Source organism: Dipodomys merriami, unplaced genomic scaffold (assembly GCF_024711535.1).
Source record: "Dipodomys merriami isolate MVZ:Mamm:240054 unplaced genomic scaffold, mDipMer1.0.p SCAF_23, whole genome shotgun sequence".
NCBI lineage: Eukaryota > Metazoa > Chordata > Mammalia > Rodentia > Heteromyidae > Dipodomys > Dipodomys merriami.
The window spans coordinates 4,666,832-4,682,936 of record NW_027203715.1 but is presented as its reverse complement, the minus strand read 5'-3'; the positions used below and the strand labels follow the sequence as shown (position 1 = coordinate 4,682,936).

Sequence of the window (16,105 nt, the reverse complement as noted above, 5' to 3'; positions counted from 1 at the left end):
GTGTGCATAATCAGCCCTGGGATAACTGAAAGGAGCTTGGTCTGGTCTGCAGCGGGGACTGAAGTTAGCTTCAGGGGTCTGGGTTAGGCATTGGCTTCAGAAGGATTGGGGTCCTCACTGTGCACAGGGCTTTTTTTGTGCCTTGGCCCTGGGTTGGTTCTCTTCCAACAAGTGACCAGCAGTTGGTCTGGTGCATCTTGTATGTGTTTACATGTGCTCTGCCTGTTGCTCATACATTTACTCTTTTTGCAGTTCCAGACAGGGACCAGTGGGTCCTGGCAGGGTTCAGTGCTGCAGCTACCAACAAGGGTGTGCTCTGTTGGTGGACAGCATGTACCTGTGATTTGACCTGCAAATGTTTAATGGGCCTGCAGTTCTTGTCAGCGTTTGGCACCTAGGCAGCTTGCACTCCTGTATAGGGCTGGTGCATGCATTCACTTGGCTGTTCCTGGTGGAAATGCTCTACAGGTGGCTGGTTAGCACACATGTTTGTGTTTTCTGACAGGACAGCCCTCTACCAGTGCCTGTCTTGTCTGTTAGGGAGGGCCGAGATTTGGACTACTCTGGGATGAGGGGGCATGTCCCTGTGGGTGAGTGAACGTTGGTTCTCACACTGACCTTTCTCTGGATAGCCAGTGCTATGGGGGATACAGGGTCCTAGCACCTGTCTAGTTGGAGTTCCTGTAGCCTTCCACTGGAAGCCAGCAGTTGGGGTGGTGGGAATATGGAAGGGCTCAGGCCTTTTTGTGTGCTTCAAGTGTGCTGTTCCTTCTTAGCAGGGAGAGAGGTCCAGATCAACCTCTGTGGGTCACTAACCAGTGCTGCAGTACTGGTCTCCTGTGTGGGGCGAGTGGCTCCAGCCTGATACTTACTGATCCTAGAACTGGTTTTGGCTGACTGTCAGTGCTGTGGCAGATTTCTGTATCTATTGTTGCAGATTTCAGGTTGGTAGGCCACTATGTTCCTTCATATCAATTGTGGGCTGAGCAGTGGGGCAGTGGGAGCTGTCTCTGACTGGGTGTTGCTGTGCCTGGTCTCTGGTCTTGGTCTCTGCCCGGTCTGTGTCCAGTGCTATGGGAGTTTTCTGTGTCTGCCTTTTGAGATCGGCTGGTGTTCCTGAAGACACAAGCAGTGGGCCCCTTTCAATGCTTAACAGCACTGCCATGAGGGGTCGGGGGGTGGACTTTGAGATTTTCCATCTTTGTGTGTGCAAATTCCTGTGATTCTCTGCATGTTTGTTTATTCGTTATTGTCTATCTCTTGGGGGAACTGCATATGGGACCCTAAGTCTATTTGGTTAGAGAGAACTAGGGCCATTCTCTATTGCTTCAGTGCCATCTTTATACATTCAAAACTTAATTTCAGTAGTAAATACATGATTATCTAGGTTATTCTTTAAGTAATATGAGTCTTTCAAAGGATTGTTTTAATTTCATTGTTGACCTTATAGTCATCTCTTTTTGTTGTATGAGAACCATTTTTTTAAATTTTGGGTCTGGTCGTTGGGCCTGAACTCTGGGCCGGGGCGCTGTCCCTCAGCTCTTCAGCTCAAGGATAGCGCTCTACCACTTGAGCCACAGCACCACTTCCAGATTTTTTTTCTTTTTGCTTATGTGGTGCTGAGGAATAGAACACAGGGCCTCATGCATGCAGGCAAGCACTCTACCACTGAGCCACCTTCCCAGCCCCATATGAGAACCATTTTAGACAACTATAACATCTTATACTTCTCCAAGGATTATTATTTCTTTTGCCTGTAGCAGTTTAGATATGATAAAGAACAGAAGAGGAGAAGTACAGTTTATCATATTTACTTAATGTTCCAGGGCAGGGGGTTGTGTTTTGTCAGTCAATCTGCATCAGAGGTTGGCCCGGTAAATTCCTTAGATTCTTTGAACTTCTGTCTCCTCTTCTACCAAGTGGGAGAAGTTAATGCCTACAATTCAAAAAAATCCATTGAGAGAAGGTGCTGAAATCATCCTAAATTCTACTAAATAATGGCTGTTATGATCAATAAAGTTAATGATACACATTCTTTCTGGGACAGGGGGTGAAATGTCAGACAGACAGGAAAATATCAATCTGCCTTTATTTCCCCTTTTTGCTGGAAGAATGGAGCAAGCCTTGCTGTAGTTAGAACCCTCAGAAGAATCTGGATCATGCTAAGCAGATGATCTGCTCAGGGATGCAGGCAGCAAACTCCACTGAGCCATATGGGTGAGTGGAGATGAAGTTCCAGGAAATGTAGCGCCCCCTTTCCCCTGCCCCCCCCCAAATCACCTTTCTGGCCTTTCAAATGGTGAGAAGTTGGAGGCATAGAAATGGAGGGACAAAGGGTGAACCAATGCTGTAACAGTACTCAATGGACACTTTTAAATGAACTATCCAACTTACTGGTGGAGATGGGAGTGGAGGAAACACTGCAAGAGAGCATGGGAAGGGGTGACCACTGGCTAAGAAGAATTGTCCTCATGACTTGACTTATGGAACTGTAACCCCTCTGTGCATCATTTATTTGATAATAACAAGGATGTTTTTTCTTTTTTTGTCAGTCATGGGGCTTGAACTCTGGGACTGGGCATTGTCCCTCAGCTCTTCAGCTCAAGGCTAGCGCTCTACCACTTGAGCTACAGCGCCACTTCCGGTTTTCGGGTGGTTTATTGGAGATAGGAGTCTCACAGACTTTCCTGCCCGGGCTTGCTTTGAACCGAGATCCTCAGATCTCAGCCCCCTGAGGAGCTAGGATTACAGATGTGAGCCACCAGCTCCCAGCTAGAATGACATTTTTTAATGGTAGCAATTTTCAACTCCAGCTATCTATTCCTCCAGATGCAGAATGAAACCATCTATTCTTTAAATGTTGACAACTAATTTGTGTGTGGTAGTGGGCACTGAAACTTGAACTCAGGGTTTCATGCTCTGATTTAGCTTTTTAAAAAATTCAAGATTGGTGTTCTACCAACTTGAACCACACCTCTTCCTCTGTCTTTTTTGCTGATTAATTGGAGATAAGAGCCTCTCCAGTTGGTCTGCTCAGGCTGGCTTTGAACCTTGATCCTCAGATCTCAGCCTCTTGAGTGTCTGGGATGACATGTGTGAGCCACAGGCACCAGACCTGACAAACTAATTTGAAAGTCTAAAATCTTCTGTGGGTCAAGCAAAACCATCTGTGGGTACCAATCTGGGGGATCTATAGCACAATATAATATCATCATAATATTGTCTCTTTTAAACACACACACACACACACACACACACACACACACACACACACACACACACACACACACAAGCGAAGGCAGAGAGACTCATGTACCCAAACTTCCACAACCAGTTGGTATTTCTGTGGATGAAATAATCATGGAGTTTTCTCCTTGATCTCTTTGCTACTCTACATTTGGCAATGGTCAAGGCTCTTAGTCTAGTTGCTTATGTTCTGCATTTGTGTATTTTCTGTCCCGCTAAACTCTTCAAGAATCTTTTCCAATGCAGTTTATGCCCAGTGTTTACTCGCAATAATCATAGTTCAAAGTGAGACATGCAGCTCAATTCTAACATGTTGAGGGAGCGACAGGCATGGGGTGACCAAACAACTCGAGCCCCCAAGCAGGACAGAGACCCAGTCTGAGCAACAACCTTTTGCTGATGACCTCCTTCTAAACAGCAACAGCATATGATCATGCTTCTCTGCTTATGAAAATAGTACTGTTTGGAACCAAAATACACTTTCAGATAGGAAAAAGAATATAGTGTATTGAGCACTGTTAGAGGCAGGGCCTAGACCAGAGACTTCCCATGAGTTATCTTTGCAATCACCCTGTGAGGTAAACGTTATCTTTGTTCCCATTGGGTAGACCAGAAAACTGAAGAACAGGCAAACATTATCTCAAGATTTGTGATGCTGGAAAGGAGTAGAGACAGAAGGAATGAGTCAGCCTGATGCAGAAACCAATGTGGTTCCCTATCCCACGTGTCTGCCATCTTTGGAGCAGCGAAAGAGACGTGTGGTCACACGGTCACATGATCTTCTGGTCATGTAATTATGTGGTCTCCTTCCTGAAGATGTGGAGGAGAGATCAACAGAAAGCATCAGCTGACTTGTGCCAACTTTGTCTGTGAAACAAGATTAGGCAGGTGACCTATTCCAGGATTCAGGCAGCATGGATTATGGAGCAAAATTCCATGGAAGGAATTTGGGGACTATATTTCTCAGTACTTGCCTCAGTCCTTGGTATTTTTTCATTTGACTCTCCTGGGAGTCTGGCCTCAAAGGGCATGCCCAAATCCCCCCTATGGCAAGAAAGCAGGGCCAGCATTGGACTTGTGCTTATGATATTACAGGATTATGAATGAATTAATGCATTAGGGAATGAATGAAATGATATAAACACATGGTAAATTGGTTCCAACTCTCCAGTGACATTTGACACATAAGCGAAGATTTCAAAGAGAAGCTTTTCCATTTTAAGCTTAAAATATAATCAGCAGAGCCAGGAGCCTGTGGCTCACCGCTGTCATCCTAACTACTCAGGAGGCAGAGATCTAAGGATCGCAGTTCAAAGCCAGGTTGGGTAGGAAAGCCTGTGAGACTCTTCTTTTTAATTAACTACCAAAAGAAACCACCAGGGCTGGGAAGGTGGTTCAGTGGTAGAGCGCTTGCCTTGCATGCCTGAGGCTCTGGGTTCAATTCCTAAGCACAACATAAGCAAAAAGAAAAAAAGCCAGAAAGTGGCACTGTGGCTCAAGTGGTAGAGCACTAGCCTTGAGCTGAAGAGCTGAGGGACAGCACCCAGGCCCAGAGTTCAGGCCCCATGACCGGACCCCCCCAAAAAATTTAACAAAAGAAACCACCAGAATTGGAGCTGTGACTCAAGTGGTAGAGTGCCAGCCTTGAGCAAAAAATAATTCAGAGACAGTGTCCAGGACTGGTAAAAAAAGGAAAAGCAAGAAAACAAAACAAAACAAAAAAAAACAACCAATAATAAGCAGAAAGCCCACAAGGGTGAAAACAAAGATTGGGTGAAAAAATCTTTTCACTGCTAACAAAGCAATTGTTCCAAGAGAAGGATAAATGAGTAGATAAATCTATTGGGAGCTTCTATTCTGGATGCTTGGGTCTCTGCAGAGAACAGAAACTTTAGAAGAAGAAAAAGTAAAGAAAGATGGAAAAGGAAGTAGGAGGCGGGCTTCACTCTAAAGCTTCGCCTCTTCCTCTTCCTCCCTGTCACTCTAATGCCTTCCTCCAAGTCCATTCATTCCCAGGACCTAGGTTTGCTCAGATAAGGGATTTGCAGAGAAAGAACTCTCCCTATCTCTCCCCTGAAGAAGAAAAGTTCTACCCACTTTCCTCTCTGCCAGTGTCCCAGATGTGATCTGCTTGACAAACAAAAATACACAGTGAATTTTTAAAAAGGGCAGTGGCAGCCCAAACAGCTATCTGTTCAACCCCAGAGAATTTTTCTCAGCCAGGGCTTGTTTTCTAAATTCCTCTTATCAATGATTGGCTCAGCAATTGGCCAGGTGATGCAGTTCTGGCCAATGAGGGAATGCATGCCAAGGGTGTAAGAGAGGAGGGGAGAAGTTTCCTGTCTCTGTGAAGCAACAGCAGACAATGTCTCCTAGAGCAAGGCCACCCATCTTATTCCCAAAGATGGACTTAATATGTTGAATAGATATGCCAAAATAAACCATGATGCATCCCCACCCAGCTACTCTCTGCGTCTTACCTTGACACATCCCTCCTTCTGTACCTGCACGTGGTATATATCTGATGTTTATTTAAATTCATTTGTGCCACAGGGTTCTGTTCATGGTAGCCAGAAGCCTCCAAAGTGATGAAACAACTCCTTTCCCCTCCTTTCCACATGGATCCACTCACTGGCCCTAAAAGTGTGGGTAGCAGGGCTATCACCAAAGACTGTGAACAACAGAAGTGGTACCAAAAAAAAAAAAAGGAGGAAAGTGATAAAGCAGCATTGGGGGAGGGGTGCAGCTATGCTCTGAGCCTCCCTCTCAAATTGAGAAAATGGTGAGTCTTTCCAATTTTGTATTCCAAGACAAGTTCCAGGTAAGCCTCTAGCAGGGGACAAATCTTCATCACAATGGACAGAGCTCTCTGAAGGAATGACTGAAGAGCTTCTAGCAGCTCTGCTGTACCCACTGAATAGCCCGGAGTCTGTGAATCACTGTCTCCACATGATTTCTTCTCTTACTCATAGATGCAAAGGTTGAGGCAAGACTGGTCACGATTTTGCTTGAAATGTGTCTCCAAAGTGTCTGGTAGATACATTTTGTTTTTTCTACCTTAGGCCTGAGTAAATGAGCTGTGATTAGAGACCAGAGGTAGTAGCCCCATCAGACTGTTGGTGTGAGCTAGTGATAATCCTTGCATTGTTAAAGCAGTGTTCAAAAGAAGAGGAAGGAAGAAGAGTAGGTCCAGAGATCCTAGGATCCACAAAGTCTAAGAAGTTTCTTGTCTGTGCTTCTTAGTGGATTAATTTTGTTGGTCCTGACTAATAGCCTACGTTCATCTGTCATAAGCAACCATCAAAGATAAATAAAGCCAGGTGCCAGTGCCTCACACCTGTAATCCTAGCTACTCAGGAAGCTGAGATCTGAGGGTCACAGTTCAGAGCCAGCCTAGGCTGGCATATCTTCCATAAACCACCAGAAAACCAGAAGTGGCACTGTGGCTCAAGTGGTAGAGCACTTGGCTTGAGCTGAAATGCTGAGGGACAGTGTTCAGGCCCAGAGTTCAAGCCCCACAACCGGCCAAAAAAAGAGATAAATGAAAGAGTCCTGTGTGCTGAAATGAAAGCAAAAATGTTAAGCAAAAATTGAAGAGGTCTGCACACACCATGAGTGGCCTAATTACTGTTGTGTTAAAATACTGGGGGAGAAAGAATTTATTAGATTCATCCAAATAAAATGTTGAAGTAAGCACTCAGGAATCTTAACAACGATCAACTCTGAGGTAAATGAGATGCCATAACATAGAGATGCAGAGAAAGCCTTGTCTTTTGTGTCAGTACTAGGATTTGAACTCAGGACCTTGCACTTGCTCTTGGCTTTTTTGTTTCTTTTGCTCAAAGTTGGCACTCTACCACTTGAGCCACAGGGCCACATCATATTATGTAAACAATGCCTACTCTGTCTGTGGTGGAGGCTGTGTGACTCTGATAAAGTCACACACTTTATCTGGGCCTCATGTACTTACTTCTAAGGTTAAATGATTGCCTGGATCAGGTGTCATAAATGATTGGGCCATCAAGTATTAAAATGGCTAGACAGGTCAAGAGGTCTGGAACTAGAGAGCTCTGGGAAAGTGCAAAGCAAGGTGTATACTCATTCATATGTACACACACATATGCACACACATGCATGCATGCACAAACACACACACACACAAACCAATTTCTCATAGTATACTACTGAAGACGTGCGACGGACCAGCTCGGCCGGAGCACTGGGACCGACGGGACAGGGATCTCGGGATAGGTGGGCAAAGGAGTCGGCGAAGTGACAAACGGACACAGACTCAAAAGAGTTGCATCTGAGTGTATCTTTATTGAGGAGAATTAACATTTTTATACAGTGTGTGATTGTGACATAGATTCTTTGTTTATTTAAGCACGTAATCAATTTTTTAAAGGCAAAGCATTGATGAATTACATGAAAATTAATGACTATCCCACCAACTGTTTAAGCTAAGTGGTGCGAAACAAGTCTAGCATATTGTTTAATAGAATACGTCATCTATTCAGCCTTTTTTATGTTTAATAATTAACAAACCTAAGACAGGGCTGTACTTACATTATACTCTTTTTAATTTTATCCAACTAATTTCATCTTTATAAGCTCCTGTATAAGGAAATGGTTCTTGGTTGGTTCAGGAAATATGTTACTAACTTTATATTTTGTGTGAAAACACCATCTATTCCCTATAATGTAAGTTGGACTAAACTTAATCATAACTGTTGGGAGAATCTTTCTTTTTCTTTTATAATCAGAGGTCCCTTCTTTTTAGAACTCTCTAAACTACTGGGATAACTCTTTCTAACTTAGTTTAGTTCATTGATTTTGTCTATTAAACATATCTAGAAATTTTAAGTCTTTATATTTACTATTCATGAGCTGCAAAACCGCTTGTGAAGTTGTAGGAGTTTCTGGAGGCAACATCACATCAGATGATAGATTGATTGGGGGATTGCCCACATTTAATCTTTGGCCTTAGTCTTTATTACTTTAGAGAAGCCATCTCTATTGGACTGGAAAAATACAACATGCTCTGTTCACAGATCAATGGAAAAATAGCCAAAATGAGAATAAAGACAACGAATGTACAGCCAAGAAGAATATAGTAAGAATAAAGGTAGAGGCTATAAAGGTGCAGCCAAGTGTATGGGAAGCCTTGAACCAACACCCCCTTCCTGGGGGCATGCTTCCTTGAAGCTCTTTGTCCAACACAATCTTTCACGCAGACTCCACAGAAGGTGGCGTGGCACCCACTGGTCACAGAAAGATGTCCACTCAGCTGGAAATACCAGGAACCACTGGAAATGAAGAAACTTAAGTGTTTGACATTGTTTCTCTGGCTAGAGACTATTCATTGAACTTGCAGTCCCTTATTTTGTTGTCGAGGTCAAATCAGTCCATCTGTCCACCACAGACAGCTTTATGGAAGTGCTCCGCCCACCTGCACTGGCTTCTCTTTGCTGAACCCAGCTAAAGACTCCTTGCAGACACATCTTCATGGCTGCTTTGCCTGTTGTGATCTCTGCTCCTTTCCAAACGCTTGCTTCGGCAGCTTCCTCTCCATTGTGCCTCTCGGACTGGGTTCCCATGGTGGTTGGATACTGAGCTGTTTGTTAGAGGAGGAAACAAGAGTTGTACACAATGGCAGGCCTGAATTGGCCTGGAGGCAGGACAGACGCTCTCCCAGGTGGGACTTGTCAGGGCACAGGGCAGGCACCCTGCCACTGGGCCCTGAGTCACTGTGGTGAGCAGCAGTCACACTGGAACTTCTCTTTCTCAGAGAACAACGGGTTAATTCTGACCAGATTGTCTTTTTTAGGGAATCCAGTTCTCCACCAACTCCTGGGGCATGCCTGGGGCTTGAGTCTATGCCAGGCTCCACTCCTGTCCAGAACCTTTCATTCCAAAAGTTTTAACCAAGTGTACGTGGCGTGGCAAAGACGTATAAGTATCAATATTGGCTTGAAATGTGACTTAATGATAGAGGTCTTGCCTATCATGCATGAAGTCCTGGGTTCAATTCCTCAGTACCACATAAATAGAAAAGCCGGAAGTGGTGCCATGGCTCAAGTGGTAGCATGCTAGCCTTGATCAAAAGAAGCTCAGGGACAGTGTCCTAATTTCAAGCCCCAGAACTGGCAAAAAAAGACCAATGTTATCAAAAAATCTGGTGTCCCAGAGGAGCCAGAAACACATGTGAATTGCATGTGAAAATATCTCATTTTTAAGTCAGGCACCAGTGGCTCATGCCTGTAATCCTAGCTACTCAGGAGGCTGAGATCTGAGGTCCATGATTCAAAGCCATCCTGAAAATTCATGAGACTGTCATCTCCAATTAACCAAAAGGCTGGAGGTAGACTTGAGGCTCAAGTGATAGAGCAGCAGCGCTGAGCACAAAAACTCAGGGACAGCACCCAAGCTCCAAGCTTAAGTTCCAGGAACAATTCGCTGGTACTAAACCAAACCCATCTAACAAGTCATCTACCTACAGGCTGCCTATAGCTACCTCTCACTAAACAGTCATTGTATGCTGGGCACTGGTGGCTCAGGCCTGTAATCCAAGCTACTCAGGAAACTGAGATCTGAGGCTCAAGGTTCAAAGCTAGCCTAGGCAGGAAAATTTATAAGACTCTTATCTCCAATTTACACCAAAATGATGGGAGTGGAGCTATGGCTCATGTAGTAGAGTGCTAGCCTAAAGATCAACATCCAGGCCCTGAGTTCAATCCCCACTTACAGCCCCCCCAAAAAGTGATTGTGGATACTGGAAGTCCAAAGCATTGAAGCCCTGATGGAGATACAGAACTCCATCTTCCAGAAAGTTCTAGCTTCACTAGCCCCCTCCACCAAAAGCTCACATTCCTTTTCCCACTGGTGTCTCCTCCTCCCCCAGACAAATGAGAGCTGGCAGAAGACCCTTGGGATAAAAATTCTGAGCAAAGCCAAGCATGGGTGGCTCACACTTTTAATCTGAGCTGAGATCTGATGATCGTAGTTCAAAGCCCAGGTTAGAAAAAAGCCTGTCATATGACCATATAACATGATGCGAAGTGAAATTAACTCCGCCTCCCCACCCCAAGATAGGGAAACAAGAGGTTTTATCTTTCTTGCTGTTATTTTAATGTATGTATAATGTACTATGTGATTTTTTTGTTTGTTTTGTCTGTTCTTTCCCCATTGGTATAACCCCTGGTTCACTGATTGTAGTGCCCTGCATCTTGTATATACAATTTTCTAATTTGGGGAAGGGAAGGGAAATAACAAAATGCTGACCCATTGTGACAATGAGATGTACAAGAAATTGTGTTGAAAATGAAGTTTACAACTTCTGGGGGGGGGTGGGAGGAGTGGGCAGGTAGGGAGGAAAGGGATGGTATGGGAAAAACAGAGGAGGAAGTAACAATGCTTCCATGGGAAATGTACCCATTACCTTACTCATGTAACTGTAACCCTCTGTACAGTATCTTTACAAAAATATATTAAAGAAATAAAGTTTTCATAATATATATTTGAATATATATCTGTATATATACATATACATGTATTTGTACATATGTATATACACATATATACAGATATAAATACATATGTGTATATATATATATATATATATATATATATATATATATATATATATATATATCTGAAAGCGGAGCTTTGGCTCAAATGGTAAGGCACCAGCTGCCTGCAGCACAGGAAAATCTAAAGGATAGCACCTAGGCCCTGAGTTCAAGCCCCAATACTGGGGCACCCACAAAAGGAGGAAGAGGGAAGTCAGCGGGAGCCTCTTTGTACCCTCAGGGAGCAGAAGGGACAGAAGCTTTCCTTGCCCGCAGACAATTCCCTGATGTGGACAGGTAGCTCTCTTTCCCCATCCCCCCTGTCCAGGCGATGGGTACCTCCTTTCAGTCCCCGTAACCAACATCTTGCCATTTTTTCCCCAAGTGATTTCCCCCACCCCAACCTTCCATTTAAAAGCCACACACCCCTCCTCCAGGCGACCCTGACAACCAGGCTCAATGTTCATTTTTTAGGGGGGGGAAGTCCTGTCGTGGGACCTGAACTCTGGGCCTGGGCACTGTCCCTTAGCTCCTCAGCTCAAGGCTAGCACTTTACCACTTGCCCCACAGCACCACTTCCAGCTTTTTTCTTTTTGCTTATGTGGTGCTGAGGAATCAAACCCAGGGCCTCAGGCAAGCACTCTATCACTGAGCCACCTTCCCAGCCCTCAATGTTCATTTTTGCCATGGCTGGGAGCCACACTGTGTTCCCTGGTGACAATACTAAGGTGAATGGAATACTGAAAATGCTGACGGTGGGCATGTCTGTGTGCACATGCATGCTAGGAACAGCTATCACTGGTGGGGCGGGCAGAATTGTCAGCCTTTGCATCCCAAGCTGGTTTGGAAACCATGATCCTCAGGTCTCAGATTCCTGAGTAGCTAGGATGACAGGTGTGAGCCCCAAGAAGATAAGGAAGGCTGGAAGATAATTTATTGAAAGAAGGAAGGAAGGTCTGTCTCACTTGTCTGGTGATGTTGAGTAAAAGATCCCTTAAAAGGACCAAGTGAGCCCTCAAAGAGATTCAGTCCTGATGCTAACAAAACAAATATGGAAGCAACATTTGAGATACTAGCCCAGTAGGTCTTTCTGCACAGCAGAACCGAGATCTGAGTGTTCAAAACCAATGTGGATGATGTGGGGACAATGTTATCATTTAATGGAAGACGTGTTGGAGAGTGCAAGTAGGAACAAGTCACTCATGATCCAGGAGCCTCTGGCTCACAGGGGAGAGGGATCAGCAAACATGGACAGGGCCCTGTGCTCTGCAGCTTGACATCCACCTGCTGCCATCTGCCAACACTACCCTCCACAGCTGACTCCTGTTTGCTGAGAGTTTCCAGAAGAGTCCTAATTCTCAGCAAAGGAACCGAATGGGACAGCTAGTCTGTATTCCTAGCAACTCAGGAGGCTGAGATGTGAGGATCTCAGTTTGAAGCCAATCCTGGGCAGGAAAGCCCATGAGATTCTTATCTCCAATAAACTACTCCAAAAAATGCTCAGATGTAGAGCTGTGGCTCAAGTGGTAGAGCACTAGCCTTGAGCACACACAGGTTCAAAGACAGCTCCCAGGCCCTAAGTTCAAGCCCCAAAACTGGCAAAAAAAAAGACAGCTAGTTTCATCTTCAAGAGGCTATTATTATCAACCCTATTTCCACCCCAGTTGCAGCAAAAATATAGAAGTATAAAAAAGCTGATTCCATTAAGATCAAGAAATCTACATTACAACACCAGATATGTCATAGAATTTCTGTATATTTGGGTGGGAGAGGCAATCACTACTTTTTAAGTCTCGATTTAATTCTCTATGAAACCATTGGAGTTTGGAGTGGGGGTGTGTAGTACACTGACATTTTTCTACCCTAGTATCATATTCTTTTATGGTTCTGTACAGTGAGATTCCTCTAAAATTCTAATGAGACCTGGAGGCGGTCTCATCAAAGCCATCAATTAGGAAGACAATGATCATCTAGGCAGGTGGTCACAGAAGAATTTCAACAGCCTAATAACTCATGGGTCAATTCCAGTAGTTGTATTTACCTTGGGTGATCAAAAGTACAATAAGACTTTTAATGCTAAGAAAACATGATATTGAGTACCTGGATCAAGCCATATTTGAAGCCAAAATAGTCTAGATTTTATCATTACATGTGTCAGTCAACTTCCCCTGCTTTTAACTTCTGTGGGTTTAAAAGTTCCCCATTCTTGATTAATCCTGCTGCTTTCCATTTATTTGTAATTACAAAAGACCTGGGACTGTGCCATCCATCCAGAAAGGAAAATTACTTCTGCAGCCATGATCTGGATTTAGATGTTTGTATCAGGTTTTCATTTCTATAGGTCAAGAGGCACAAAGTGGTCTATGTCAAGAACCTACAAGTCTGGATTGCAGAACTGAGATGACCTTTGGGAGAGTCACACTGAGCAGTTCTAATGAGCAAGTGTTCATTCCTCACAGGTTTAATGGCAGAAAGCTGTTTCTGCATCCCATAATATAGCATTGTGGAAGTTGGCAGAGAGGCCTCTCTGTCAGCTCATCAACAGACAGACATCTCAGAGAGGTTCTGGTGGAATGTTGTGGACAACAGATACTTGGAGAGGAGGGACAGCCATCAACTGAAATCCTACTGTGTGCTGCCCATCCACACAATGATCCTGATATGCACCAGGCTCATTCACACACTGTAAAGGTGACGTTCAAAGTCAGAGATATTAAGTAATTTCCCAAAGTCAGTGGTTAAGACTGCATCCGATGAGCATTCTGTCATTCAAGCCACTTTTCTCCATGAATGAAAATAACTCTTCTTATAGTTCTCTTCCTTCTTTCTTTCCTCCCTTCCTTTCTTCCTCCCTTCCTTCCTCTCTTCCTTCCTTCCTTCCTTTCTTCCTTCCTTTCTTCCTCCCTCCCTCCCTCCCTCCCTCCCTCCCTTTCTTCCTTCCTTCCTTCCTTCCTTCCTTCCTTCCTTCCTTCCTTCCTTCCTTCCTTCCTTCCTTCCTTCCTTTTTTCCTTTCTTTCTCCCTTCCCCCACTTTCTCTTTTCTTTTGTCAGTCTCAGGGCTTGAACTAAGGGCCTAGGTGCTGCCCTTGAGCTCTTTAGATCAAGGTAAGTACTCTACCACTTTAAGCCACAGATACACTTCCTTTTGCTGGTGGTTCATTGGAGATAAGAGTCTTACGGGCTATCTTGCCTGGGCTGTCTTTGAACCTCGATTCTCAGATCTCAGGCTTCTGAGTAGCTAGGATGATAAGCATGAGACACAAGCATCCAGCCAAACTGTTATTATTACACCTCTCAAACATAACTGTGTAAAAAGAGTGCCTTCCAAATTGTACCTCACCTCTGCAGCTCAGATGGTTTGGTTAAGCTTTAGATAAATACCCCTGGCACTATGGCTTTGGGCCAGCCAGAGTTGGAACTTCCATGTCTTTCCTCACTGCAAGAATTAACCCCAGCAATATTTACTGTTTATCTATCTTCAAATTTTAATGACAGAGAATGCCTGCCCCCATTGTGATTCAAGGCACAAACACTCCCCTTGACAAACACTCTGATCAACTTAATACTGCCCATAGCAATGCTTAGATGTTTTTTTTTTTGGCAGAACTGAGATTTGAACTCAGGGTCTTACATTTGACAGGCAGGTACTGTATCACTAGAGCCACACTTCCAGCTCTGGTACACAGATTCCTAACAGGTTCACCTCTTCATCCCTTTCAGGTTTTCGGTAGAAAGCAATCACTGCTTCTTAATATATTCTTTTTTTTTTCATTTGTGTGTGCAACTATTGGGGCTTGAACTTGAAACTTGAGCACTGTATCTGAGGAGTTTTTTGTTGTTGTTCAAAGTTGGCATGCTAACATTTGAGCTAAATCTCGCAACCAGTTTTCTTCTGATTCATTAGAGAAAAGAGTCTCATGGACTTTCCTGCCTGGGATGTTTTCAAACTATGATCATCAAATCTCAGTCTCCTGAACAGCTAGGATTACAGGTGTGAGCTACTGGTGCTTGACTCTGTTTTTCTTTTTTGTGTGTGGGGGGTCCGGTTGTGGGGCCTGAACTCTGGGCTGGACGCTGTCCCTCAGCTCAAGGCTAACACTAACACTTGAGCCACAGCGCCACTTCCATCTTTTTTCTCTTTGCTTATGTGGTGCTGAGCAATTGAACCCAGGGCTTCATGCATGCAAGGCAAGCGCTCTACCACTGAGCCACCTTCCCAGCCACTGACTCTGTTCTTATAGTAAGAAATTCTAAGCTGGACGCTGGCAGCTCACACCTGTAATCCTAGCTACTCAGGAGGCTGAGATATGAGAATTGTGGTTTAGAACCAGCCAGGGAAGGAAAGTCCTTGAGACTCTTATCTTCAATGAACCAGCAAAAAACCAGAGCGATGCTGTGGCTCTAAGAGGTAGAGTGCTAGCTAGCCTTGAACAAAAGAGTTTAGAGACAGAGCCTGGGCCTTGAGTTCAAGCCCCATCACTGGCCCAAAAAAAAAAGAAGAAAGAGAAAAAGAGAAAGAAAGAAAGAAAGAAAGAAAGAAAGAAAGAAAGAAAGAAAGAAAGAAAGAAAGAAAGAAAGAAAGAAAGAAAGAAAGAGAGAGAGAGAGAAAGAAAGAAAGAAAGATTGAAGGAAGGAAGGAAGGGAGTGAAAGGAACAGAAAGGAAGGGAAAGGTAGGGAACGGAAGGGAGGGAGGGAGGGAGGGTGGGAGGGAGGAAGGAAGGAAGGAAGGAAGGAAAGCAAGGAAGCAAGCAAGCAAGCAAGCGAGGAAGTTTCCACATAGGTTCTGAAGTCTCTCCTGTTCTTGTCTCTGCTCTGGGATTGCATTCTATTTCTCTGAAACAGAGGCATGTCTATTCTCTCCTCTCCTATTCTCTTCTCTGCCTCTGCTCTCCTTGGATTTAGGAGTATATCTGGAATGTTCTCTGCCCCTGGCTGAGCAGATCAACACAGCCCTCTGCTTTTTCAAGGTGATCTCAACCCCTCAGTGCCTCAGATTAAGAAAAGAGAAGATGAGAGAACAGAGGCACCTCTCAGGAGCTCAGTTTCCCCATCAGAAGGGGATGGGGGTTAGACTACACAAGGCCAAAGGCCCTCACTTGCTCTCCCAGGCTCTCCCATGACTATCACCATGCCTAGCTATTCACTCATAAAAGCTGCTGTCAGTCAAGAATGATGCATGGTGGGAGAAGTAGATGTTTACCTGGGCTTTGGGCCAGACAATCTTCTCCTCCCAGGAAGACACAGCCCAATGGAGGGCCACATCTCTCCCCTCACAGAAGAACATGATGGCG

General features: G+C 44.4%; 1 long non-coding RNA gene across 4 annotated transcripts in view; it reads left to right on the top strand.

The window, feature by feature from the left end:
* The window catches only part of LOC138835157 (uncharacterized), a 43,193-nt gene extending 32,582 nt beyond the window's left edge, over positions 1-10,611 (top strand). For 3 of the 4 annotated variants that reach the window (XR_011374474.1, XR_011374473.1, XR_011374475.1), the window contains one exon: positions 5,800-10,611. This is a non-coding gene — a long non-coding RNA (uncharacterized lncRNA). The remainder of the gene's footprint in view (positions 1-5,799) is intronic. The other variant, XR_011374476.1, reaches the window with a different exon arrangement.
* Positions 10,612-16,105: the final 5,494 nt, after the last annotated feature.